Below are 13,318 nucleotides of genomic sequence, written 5' to 3' on the forward strand. Positions count from 1 at the left end.
AATCATTACCGAAATCAAGGATACTATCTACAATTTGATCGTAAAAAGCAGGTGTATCCGAGTTTGGTCCATATATGGTAATAAGTGAAACTTTCTTATCTTCTATTATAATGTCAAGTGCTAAAAAATTTCCATCTGTACTTTTCTTTTCTTTCATTACCTTTACTTCAAAATTATTATTGAGTAGGATTGCTACCCCCCTAGAATGGGAGTTGAAAGAGCTAAAATAACAGGAGTATCCCCATTCTGTTCTAATTATATTTTCTATGTCAACAGTAAAATGTGTATCCTGTATACAATAAATGTTAAAGTTCATACTTCTCAAATAAGCAAAAACATCTGTACGTTTATTTTTATCCCCCAAGCCCTGACAGTTAGCGGTTAGTATTCGGACTCCATAGACCATAACATATTGGATAGGTTACATTGCATATTATTACCGACACTGCTATATTTACCTGTATGATATGTATAATCTCCTGGCACAAGGAGAAGAAAAGAATAAAAGTGAAATAAAAAAAGTAAGTGAAGAAACAGAAAGTAGTAAAAAGACATGAGACGTGGTCAATGAGTAGCGACCACCATCCACGGATCCTCGTGTAGATTCTACCGGAAGTACACCCAGCACGCGTAAAAAAAAAACGTAATCCGATTCATTTTCCGGACCTATTTGTAATAAATGACTGATAATAATGCATAAAGATAGACAAATTGCCATTGGATGATAAGTATATTTATCTATGGGTAGTAAACAACCTGAAGTAAAATACCTATTCCATAATATGTATATTTTTATTACTTGCGTGATTATCTTAAAAAACTGTACTTTATACCTTAAAAAAAATAGCCGACGGAAGTGAGAGTCAGAAACTTTCAATCGTATGGGGGGAAAAGCCACAGGCAATGTCTAAAAATCCCCCAAATTTTTACAGAACTAATGTCAGTGAGTAAGAGTATATATCATAGTTTAGTAATCTGACGTTCATAAGACAAAAATATAGATAAAATATACAGTTGATCAGGAGGATTTGAGGTATAATATAATTTATAATGATAGTGATATAATAAGACTACTTCATATACGTGTATACAACCATACTGCAATAATGTAAAAGGTTACAAAAGTTTACATACTACAGCGTATAGACTTTGTTAAATAGTTGACTTACCTCTGATAAGAATAGGGTAATATCCAGAAAGAAAGAGAACACATCACACGGATATAATACATGTATCAAGCGCACATTCATTCACTCAAGGAGTAATCGCATAAATTTAAAGAAACACATATTTTCACTGATCGAAAAAGGCATCAAGCCACAGTCATAATCGACCTCATTAGTTAATTCACTTCCTTGAATAACCGAAATTGGCATCGTTCTCCAGATACTGTTTTGAGAGCTTGGTATCATGAAAAAGTCTTCGTTTTTTCCCATTCTTGAGCACTGCAAAAAGTTTACCGTCTATACTGTAGGAATTCTATACACAGTCCAGTTGAAAGGCTTCCGACAGTCTCTGTTGGTTGGCCTTCGTCATGTCCTCCGAAACTGTGAAACCTGATCCTTTCAGTATCCTCCGAGCCCTGATGATGTCGTGTTTTTTCCGTCGGTGTGTGAACTTGACAATAACAGTTCTTTTCCTGGCGTTGTCGAATCTTCCCAATCGGTGGGCGATGTCGATGTCCTCCGGGCGTAGGGGAACTTTCAACTGTGTGTTAGAGAAGTCAACCACTTTCTTATCACATTCTTCCACTGATTCCTTCACTGACGGGTCAGGCAGACTGGTTATCCTTACAGAATTCTTCCGACCATGCTGCTCAAGGTCATTGAGCTGGTTCTCAAAGTCGCTTATCAAAGCTTCCGAGTCGGTCTCTCTTTATTCTAACACACTGACCTTCTCCGTCAATACCTCATTCTCAGACTCTAAAGTGCTTATCCTCCACTTTAGGGAATTCACAAGCTCTTCATTTTCTTTGCAAATCTCGATCTGCAATTCTTCTTTCAACTTCCCGACGACCATATCAATATACTCCTTCGTAATAGAGTTCTCCGGTTTCAGTGACAATTCTTCTAATTTGTCAGATATGGACATAGGCGCAGACTTCTTGGGCCCCACATTGTCAAAAGTCTAATAGTGTAAGAATAAGAATAGGTATACAAATTCTCCGTGTATCGATATAAAACACTGGCGAAGTGTCCAAGTATATAGCTATAGTTGTATAGTCAAATGTGGCCGTGAGTGGTGGTCACTACCTGTAGTGCTAGTCCATTGTCATATCAGAAACGCTCCAAAGTCACTTTTCCCAATATAGGTGGCACAAATAATGTAGGTATGTGAATAGCAATACCTTCCTAACTACACATGTCAAAAAACAGCTTATGGGGTATCACAGAAAATGGTAAAATATAAGAATTTTACCGGAGCGATGTTAACACCGTCCACTACAGGTGCGCGTCACAGGTGAACCGGCCATGGTAATTTTCAACAAAGTGAAAAAAATCTGGTGTAGATCTCCTGTGTCTTTCCTGGTAGTAGAGCGTAGACCAAAGGATACATGTGTTCGTCTATCTGTGCGTGTATTGAGTAAATCTGATAGAAGAGTTTTGGGCAGATGTAGAATGTTCCGTCACAGTAGATGGTAATAATGATATAACACATTTGTTCAATACAATACCCTATCTATATCTATCATATGAAATACTAAATACAATTATTGTAAATAAACAAGATTTTAGTAAAAAACAATAAATGAATATACTGAAAGGATAAAGAAACGCAGGGTAATATTTATTCCGATATTTTGAGAACGCGTTCTCCAAATAAAGTGAAACTTTGTGGATTGAGTAATTAGGTCATATTACACCTTGTCATGTATCGAAAATTTTGTGACGGTACAGTGCGCAGCTCTGGTAAATTGAGGAAGGAAAAAACAAGAATCCCGTGCACCGTGTTGTTCTGGTCTCATGCAGCGTTGGTCAAGTCACTCTTCGTTAGTCTTTATACGGACCAACTGCTTTCCTAAAATTAATTGAGAATTTGATTCGTTTTAAGAATGACACGACTCACAGAAGTTCAGAGGGGTCAGGCCATTCAGATGCTGATGCAAGGACAGCTGCAAAATCAGGTTGCTAGGCACTTTGGTGTTAATGTTTCCACCATAGAACGTTTTGTTAGACGTCTTCGGGAAACTGGGCGACTGGCCGATCGACCTAGGTCAGGACGTCGGCGCTTAACGTCACGACGTCAGGATGGCTATATCGTCGTCTCTCATGTGCGTAATCGGCGCCTTACTGCCGTTGAGAGTGCACTTAATGTTCGTGGAAATCATGGGCGTCCTATAAGTTCAAAAACTGTAAGGAATCGATTACGGGAAGTTGGTGTAAGAGCACGTCGCCCCTACGTAGGTCCACACCTTACCCCTGCTCGACATCAGCGTCGTATGGCCTGGGTCGCTGCACATGCTCCACGACGGTTTCCACTGAGGCAGTGGAGACAAGTTTTCTTCACGGACGAGTCTCGATTCTGTCTTTATCGATGTGACGGCCGTCAATGTGTCTACCGACGTCGTGGCGAATGTTTTACGGACGCTTGCGTTGTAGAGAGGGATAGGTTTTGGGGGCGGTTCAGTAATGGTGTGGGGAGGAATCTCACACGGGTTTAAATCACAATTGGTTGTTATTGATGGCAATTTAACAGCAGCTAAGTATAGAGATGAGATCCTCCGACCCCATGTCATCCCTTTCTTACAGCAGCATAATCTAACCCTCCAGCAGGATAATGCTAGGCCCCACGTAGCAAGGATTTGCCAAGTCTTTCTGGCCAACAACAACATTCAACCACTAGATTGGCCGCCATATAGCCCTGATTTGTCCCCGATCGAGCATCTTTGGGACCAGTTGGATAGACAGGTTCGAAGGCGCCAGCCACATCCTGCTACTCGAGAGCAGTTGGCCAGAGCTCTGATTGAAGAGTGGGACAACATCCCCATAAGACGGATTAACGCTCTCATTAACTGAGACCAGAAGAATAAGGGCAGTGACCACAGCAAACGGCGGACACACAAAATATTGATGACTCATTTCAATTTTAAAATCCTATGGGTCCATTCAATTTAATCGTTAGTACCTCTAAACCAATTGTCAGATGCAAAATACTGACTTTGAAAATTTTTAAGCTTTAATTTATCTGTAAGTATACAAAATTTCGTTTTAAATGAAGCCCGATATCATACTTAATTTCTGGTTTAAAGTTCACCCTGCGTTTCTTTATCCTTTTAGTATATATCATTATTATAAAATACTAAATAAAATTAATATAAATGTACAATTTCTAAAATGAACCAACTATATTAGCCTACAATAACCATTGTATAAGTCCATAGTCAAAATGTTTGCACACTAAGTATCTCTCACAGGTAAACAGACATTCTACAGGTAATCCGTAATTTAGAAACTGACTTTAATCCCTTAAAATAACATACCAGATAGTTGGTGTTGGCAAACTGGGAACACCCCACAGAAACACGAGCTTTAGGAAGTGTTTTCCTAGGTTAGCAACAACAACAAGGACTTAGTGTGACCTGTTCCTAACACAATAAATCTGGTATGTAATTACCGTGCCTGTGAACCCACGTATGTTTTGTTTACAATATCAGTTGTGGCGTATGGATATGGTCTGAATATGCAAACCGCTCATTTACAGGTATGTTTAGAAGTTATATACACGTACCTAGCGATATTGTGACTAATTGCAAATTAGAACTATATATATATATATATATATATATATAAACCATAAAAATCAAATTTTTAAAAAATCGTGAACTACTAATTGTGCGCTCAAATTTCTGTGAGTGCGGTCAAAGTTCATCCTGTCAGCCAATCGGAACATGCGAAATTGTTAAACCTCACGTGGAATAACATACTGTTTATACAACAGTTGGAATGAATATTTGATGCCCTGGGAATTGAATAGCACCCATCTATACCGGTACAACATTTTTCTGTCTCTTTACGTTGTGTTATTCCACTTCAAGACCACTGTGTAAACGTGCTGATCGTCGGATAAATTTAATGTATATACTACAAGTGGTATATGACCTCCCGGTATTCCGATATGTTGAACTTTGACCGAAAGCACTTTCATCTATTTGAATTAAACATAGTTTATTGTAAATTAGAAGGGATGACGTCATTGGAAGTAAAATATAACAGAGTTTCATGGTTAAAACCTGTTGCTACTTTTTTATAAAATGTTGGACTCGTTTGTTTCAGGGGACAGTTGATCATTTCCATCAAGGAGCAGATCTAAGTCACAGTGAACGTGTAAATTCATATCATTTAAACGTTGGAAAAGGACATTTCTGTGAACATTATAAAGCTGGCATTCAAAGAAAACGTGATAGCCTTTTTCACACATATTTCCACATACACAGCTATGGGTATCCACAAGGTTTATCCGAAATCAGTCGTAATTAAGGGAACTGCAAATATGTCTAAGCTTTGTATGAATAATGTTTAGTTTACAGTATTAAAGACTTTTTGAATAAGTTAAGCGAGGCTGATGACCTGATAGAGCTATCAAGCGTATTCCAACTCCGAAGAGTAGACGGCAAGAAAGAAGACATGGTATTTGAAAGACGGAAGAATGGGACTCTATAATTATTACTGTTTTTCGAAGGATAATGAATTTCATCTTGAACAGTAGAGGAAAGTAAGGAAGATAGATATTTAGGAGTTTTGTTAGTATGCATTTTATATAAAAGATGAAGTTTCCTTCTCGTTCTCCTAGCAGACAGTGATTCTAAACCAGTTTCAAAAGTTAAAGAATAAATATTAGCATAGGATGGCAGACCTGTGATAATTCTTGCTGCCTCGCGTTGGGCCTTTTTTAGCATTTCAGATTCAGAAATTGAGCCTTGGAGAGGGTGCAGTTAGAAGCAGCCAGGGTTGTATCTGGTCTGTCGTCGGTCGCCTCTTATGAGGCACTGTACTTTGAAACTGGATGGTTACCTTTAAAGTCCAAAAGAGAAAAAGCTAAACTTTCTACTTTTTATAAGATGCATAACGGGTTAGTTCCAGACTATCTTCGTAACCTGCTTCCTTTACGAAGAGACGATCTCCATCGTGATTTACGTAATCCCGATAACTATCAAACACCACGGTGTATTCTAGATAATCTTAAAAAGTCGTGCATCCCATCTACAATTGATTTATGGAACAGACTTGACAATTCTGTTAAGAGTGTCTCATCATCTGCTATTTTCAATAAGAAAATATCACTTGTACCACGTGTCTTACCGAGATATTTGACTGTTGGCAATAGATTTCTCTTTGTTCTCCTTGCGCGAATTAGACATAACTGCAGTGGCCTGAAGAGTAATTTGTTAAGTGTAGGTATCTGTGACACACCTGAATGTTATTGCAATGATGGTAATGAAGATGCGTATCACTATTTTTTTTGTCTGTTCACAGTTTTCCATCCCTCGTCTGAGATTATTTGATGCTCTTTCTAACATTGGTATTCAGCCTGTCCCCTAACTACAACTACTGATATGGGGAGATGCAGATCTTCCCTTCCATACAAAGGCTAACATCGTTCTTGCCGTGCAGTCATTTATAAAATCGACAAAGAGATTTGAAACCAAGTAGTGGACAATCGGTGCAACCAGAGCTTTTTTCTTCAGGTCCCATCCTTCTTTCTTCTTCTTTCCTCACCCACCCTATTTTTCTTTATTGTTCTTAATTGAGATAGTAAATTGTCTTTGTGTATATATTGTATGTTCCTGCCATCACGTGCTATATATATTTAACCATTTGTGTTGTATTTTTGGGAGAAGGCGTAGTAAGTTGTAAGAACTTGTGCCTAATCCTTTTGTTTGTTTATCAATAAAATATGTTTGAATGAATGAGAAATTGAGCATCCGTCCCATAATTCACATGCGTATTCTAATACAGGTAAAATAAAAGTTCGATAAATTCTTAAAAGGGCATATCGCTATAACACAAATTTCAATTTTCTCAGAACATTATTTTTTTCATAACAGAAAAATAGATAATTGGTATATGATCCCCCATTTGGCACTGGAGCTGAAATTTACGCTAAGGTGCCTATGATTATCTGTAAAATCTAAAACTTACCATCAAACTCTTATTCTAATAATTCATCAATTTCGTTTCTATTTGAAAGAACATCAGTTTTATCTGGATTAAAAGATACTAGTCATGTTTTAGCCCATGCATTTAAAGATTAGAGATCATTGTTAAGAATAGTTTGAATTTCGTGACAGGAAGATGAAGAGAATTGAAGAGATGTGTCATCCGCGAAAAGACGAGAGGCTGAATTAAATACATCTGCAATACCATTAATATAAATAAGAAATAATAACGGACATAGCATAGAACCTTGGGGAACCCCAGCATCAATAAAACCTCATTTAGATAGAGATTCATTAACACTAACATGTTGTTGCCTTTGATGTAAATAATTTTTCAACCAGGCCAACAACTCTCCTTCTAAACCATAGGATTTTAACTTAGTACACAAACCATTATGCCAAACACGATCAAAAGCTTTCGATATGTCACAAAAGACTATACATGTATGTTTTTTTTCTTCAAGAGATAAACAAATATTATGATACATTTCAATAAGTTGAAACAATGTGGAATGACTAGGTAAACAATCTGATTGATGTTTATAGAACAATGAATTTTCAATAAAATAATTGTGGATATGTTTGAATATGACACGTTCAAAAACTTGCCAACGGTGCAAGGAGAGATATTGGACGATAATTTGATGGAGAATGTCTATCACCCTTTTTGAATAGTGGCATGACTTTTGCTAATTTCCATAATTTAGGATAGATACAAGCAGACAATGACATATTAGATAATAACTCAAGAGGTTTACAAACTGAATTACAGACATTTTTATCATATGATGACTGATTTCATCATGGCCCGAGGCTTTGCCAAGTTTCAATATTTCTACGACATCTTTAATTTCGGTATAGTTCACTCTGATTTTTTTTATTAATTTTTGAGACTATGATGGGATCTGGGACATTATCCAATACGACTTATACTACAAAAATAACCATTAAATACATCAGCTTTATCCTTATCACTCAATTATTTCATCCGTCATTGGATCTATAAGAGTTGGAATTGTATCAGATGAACCGCTAGATTTCATTAGACGTTTAATTAATCTCCAATATGCTTTTGGGACGGACGAAGAATAGTTATCTATTAGCCTATGGACATTTTCATAAAATATTTGTCTGTAGCACTTCTTCATATTGTTGACCTTATTTCTCTGAGTTTTAAACAGATTGATATCATGTTGTGTTTTTGTTTTTCTACCTGTTTTATGTCAATTATCTCTTATTCGTATATTTTTTCTCAATTCTGGTGTTATCCATGGCTTGGTCTGATTTTTACAACTTTCGAAGGTATTGATAATTCTGCAAATCTAATAAATTCATTAGTAAAAGTTTCACGAGCGATATCGACTGATTGAGAATTTGTAAATGCTTCACTCCAGTCAAATTGATTTATAAGATCATTGAATTTACCAAATTCTGCTCGATTATACAACCAAACTTTACGTTTGTAAATTGATTTAAAAGAAAATGGTAGTTTAACACTAACCGTACAACCACAATGATCACTGATTGACCTATCAATATCTATAATATATGAGTATATACAGGACAGAGATTCACTTAAAAGAATTGGATCAAGTAAACTTGATCTAGTATGACCTGCACGAGTGGGTTCTCATATAACATTTGACAAACTGAGGGAATTCATTATATCTACAAAAACATGCGTTGGTACAACAGTTAATAAATCTACATTGAAATCCCCTGTAATAATAACATTTGGTGACATGTCAAACGCCTATGAATAGCTGATCTAAAATTGTCCCAAAATGGTAAAACAGAATTTTCAGGTCTATAAATGGTGCCAACTATATAAGTGAAGTTAGGAAAAGTGATTTGTAGCCAGATGGTTTCATCGCTATTATATTCACGGGCTGTTAATCTAGTAACATTTAGTAAATTATTTACGTAAACAGTAACGCCCCCACCAGCAAAATTTCTATCACGTCTAAAAGGAGAATGAAATCCCGGTATAAGTAGGTCATTTATGGAAACATTATCGTCTAAGTGACTTTCAGTAAAACATAAAACATCAAATTCACCAGCAAAATCTTCAATAAAATCTGGTTTATTTCTGATACTTGCATTTAGATGAAATATTGCAATCTCGTCAGAACCAGGGCCAGGATTCGATTCAACATCCATACACAGCAATATCAAAAACAACAGTTTGATAAAGAAATGGAAATTCCTAACACAGGAAACGATAAAGATACTAACTAAATTGATTGATTTCATCAATCTGTGAAAATTTATCATCTTAAAGTGGGATGTATGAAAATATATATTCAAAATAGGATAACAATTTGAATTGTTATCACACAATAATATGCGAATAATATGCATGGATTTACAGCGGTTTCAAACATGGTAAGAAATGAGTCATACTTATCAATGGAATGCAATTTCTTACTAAAAGGAAGTGACTCACAATAAAATGTACCTATGGCACACCTCCATGTATCAATACAACAACCCATCATGGAGGGTAAAAGGCATAATATCTATGAAAACGTGTGATAAGGTGGCCAGGGGTAACAATATGTTCATAAAGCTATGACGTCATCTGAAGATATAGAAGGAATGGAAGATAGCAAAGGAGACAAGGATGGGATAAATGTGATAGGTAAAAGAAGATAAGAGTGCAAATTGAAAGTAGGAAGAAGTGCATTTTGAACTTTTGTGGTTTTCAGGGAGAACCTTTCCACAGAAAGATAAAATACAAGAGAAAAAAATTACGATGATAGAAAAAAAAGTTATAGTTATCTGTTTGGAACACAAAAATATTGTAACAACAAAAAATAAAGAGAAATAATACAAGGCATAAATAAATGATAAAGTAAAATTACAGAAAGAAAAAGAAAGAAAGCTAACGACATAATGACATGTAAAAATGTTCACCTATATACTATAATGCAATTTTGGACTGTCTTACGTTCATCTTGAACATACATGTACATATGTATAAGTCAAAATAAGCGAAATAACTGTGAATCATAATGACGTGGATATTGGAAAACGTCAGTACTCGAAAATAAAACTGTGATAAATATGAGCGACTCGACTTCATAATTTACGATCAACATACGTCTTAATTATACAAACAACCAATAAATCACACGATACGACTCGTGGAAAACTCAATGACTCGACTCGACTCGGAATCACACGACACGGATAAAAAAAATACTATAAATCATGTCACACGTACTTGTGTTTAGAAATCATACAATATTGTAACTTGGACACACGACGCGAACATTAGAAAACTTTATTACTCGACATACATGTTAACTATAAGCGTATGACGTGAATATTATTATAGCATACACTATTATAACTGGGACGCTTTAATAATTACACGACACTGAAATCAGAAAACTGTATTACGTGACATACGCTGTACGATAACGTGCTAATTAGTAACATTAATTCCTCATCATACACTTTTATAACTCGGACGCAGTAATAAGAGAGACACACGACGCGAAAATTTTATGACACGACATAAGATGAAATATTGTAAATTATAGACTCGGATCTTAGAAAACATTACAACATACGCTGTAATAACTATAACTATAAATCACACGCGATATCTTTGAGAAAACTATATCAAATAGAGAAAATAACTTATGACACTTTGTTTTTTCTACATTCAGCTTATACGATTATCTGACAACAATTAACTGGATAAGTATACACGGAGCGTCAAAATCCGTCAAAAACATATGGACTTAAAATTCAGTGTCATGCGAGATAAACTACTTCACAACTATGTTTATAATTATTTCGTCTTACAAAACCATTGAGCTCACGGCGAGACGTCTAGTGGAAATAACGGTATATCACAAAAATGCAGGTAGCATATTTTTAAAATTTAAACGTGCCTTACGTATAACACGTACATTTTAAATTGTATTAACTGGATAAGTATACACGGAGCGTCAAAATCCATCATACTTGTAATAAACACCAGATAGCACCACAGAAAATATTTTGGAAAAAAACAAAAAACATTACTACATAAGTTTGACTGACAGCAAGACGTAAAACCGTAAATCGTTTATGTTTCGCTCTGATGTAGAGGCAGGTAGGCCGGAGACACGGCAGAGACAACAGACACAGCCACGTGTTAACTCACAGGTGTATTCAACAACAACACCAACGGAAATGTAGATTACAGTCACTGCGCATACGCAGTACAGGTGGTATTTACATTTTACGGAATTACAATACAAGTGGATTGCCGATACACAGCATATTGTTACAGTTTACAACTCTGAAAAGTGTTCAAAGGTGGTATGTATGTAACTACATGTACATATATATATCGACAGATTTCTATATATTAGTACGTAGATGTGGAAAAAATCATTTTGTAAGAAACATGGACTTCTGGGAAAAACTGTGAAACGACCACTTTTTAATGTATGGCTTTGAAGATGACAAACCCTGTTTTACCTGTTATAATTCGTAACGTAATGAACAGAACAGGTCGATAAATTTCCGGAAGTATTTTTAATTGTACCAAACCCAGATCAATCAAACACATAGTTGTTGTATATGATGATATGTTCACGCCCTGTGTTGATTCTTTTATTATTTTTGTTATATAATTAACTACTTTTGAAAAATAATTGAGTGACATCATATACAACGCCCACTCAATGTTTTGTACCATGAGGTTCCTACAGATTCTAAACACCACATCAGTTGTCATCTGACTGCTGATGAGCTGAAATCCCAGTGTTACATGAAAATAACGAATCGGAAATGAACATGCCTGTAAACAATTAATCTAAAATTACTTTCTCCTCAGTCCAACAACAAAGACCCACCGGCTGTTTACAACACGGCGACCTTAATACTTCATGTCGCTGGCTTCTTTTTCTATAAAACGTCTCCTGAAGTCATGATTCAAGGATCCGTGTCAAGGTCAGCGTTACTTTTCGAGGAAATCATCCATTAAAGCCGGGGCACGTCACTCTTACCACCTAAATAGGAGCTTTCGGCATTGTTTCATCAACGTTATTTAGTTGTAACAGGAATTCAATGAGAATGAAACCGTAAAATTGAAATTAGAGGAAATATTTATGATGGGTTAATCACAAACCCAGCTAAATATAAAGTTTGTTCTAGTGAACTTGAACTCGTAGAAACACCGTTTTCTATCATACAATGTACATTTGTTTTAAAAGTTTTAACGAAGTAAGAAACAGAAGTAGGTTAATAAAGAGGTTAGTAATTAAAAGTAACAAACAGAAGCGACTTATAAAGTAACAAACATAGGTAAGTAAATAAAGTAACAAACATAGGTAAGTAAATAAAGTAACAAACAGAGGTAGATAAATTAAGTAACAAACAGAGGTAAGTAAATAAAGTAACAAACATAGGTAAGTAAATAAAGTAACAAACAGAGGTAAGTAAATAAATTAACAAACAGAGGTAAGTAAATAAAGTAACAAGCAGAGGTAGATAAATTAAGTAACAAAGGTAAGTAAATAAAGTAACAAACAGAGGTAGATAAATTAAGTAACAAACAGAGGTAAGTAAATTAAGTAACAAACAGAGGTAGATAAATTAAGTAACAAACAGAGGTAGATAAATTAAGTAACAAACAGAGGTAGATAAATTAAGTAACAAACAGAGGTAGATAAATTAAGTAACAAACAGAGGTAAGTAAATAAAGTAACAAACAGAGGTAAGTAAATAAAGTAACAAACAGAGGTAAGTAAATAAAGTAACAAACAGAGGTAAGTAAATAAAGTAACAAACAGAGGTAGATAAATTAAGTAACAAACAGAGGTAGATAAATTAAGTAACAAACAGAGGTAGATAAATTAAGTAACAAACAAAGGTTAGTAATTTAAAGTAACAAAAAGAGGTAAGTAAATGAAGTAACAAACAGAGGTAAGTAAATAAAGTAACAAACAGAGGTAAGTAAATAAAGTAACAAACAGAGGTAGATAAATTAAGTAACAAACAAAGGTTAGTAATTTAAAGTAACAAACAGAGGTAAGTAAATAAAGTAACAAACAGAGGTAAGTAAATAAAGTAACAAACAGAGGTAAGTAAATTAAGTAACAAACAGAGGTAGATAAATTAAGTAACAAACAGAGGTAGATAAATTAAGTAACAAACAGA

The 13,318-nt window shown here is 35.2% G+C and overlaps 1 pseudogene; it reads right to left on the reverse strand.

The window, feature by feature from the left end:
* Positions 1–1,347: 1,347 nt before the first annotated feature.
* Positions 1,348–2,091, reverse strand: LOC132549182 (uncharacterized; annotated as a pseudogene).
* Between the last annotated feature and the right edge of the window lie 11,227 nt (positions 2,092–13,318).

This window comes from Ylistrum balloti, unplaced genomic scaffold, assembly GCF_031769215.1.
Source record: "Ylistrum balloti isolate Yb309-2 unplaced genomic scaffold, AGI_CSIRO_Ybal_v1 Utg370044, whole genome shotgun sequence".
NCBI lineage: Eukaryota > Metazoa > Mollusca > Bivalvia > Pectinida > Pectinidae > Ylistrum > Ylistrum balloti.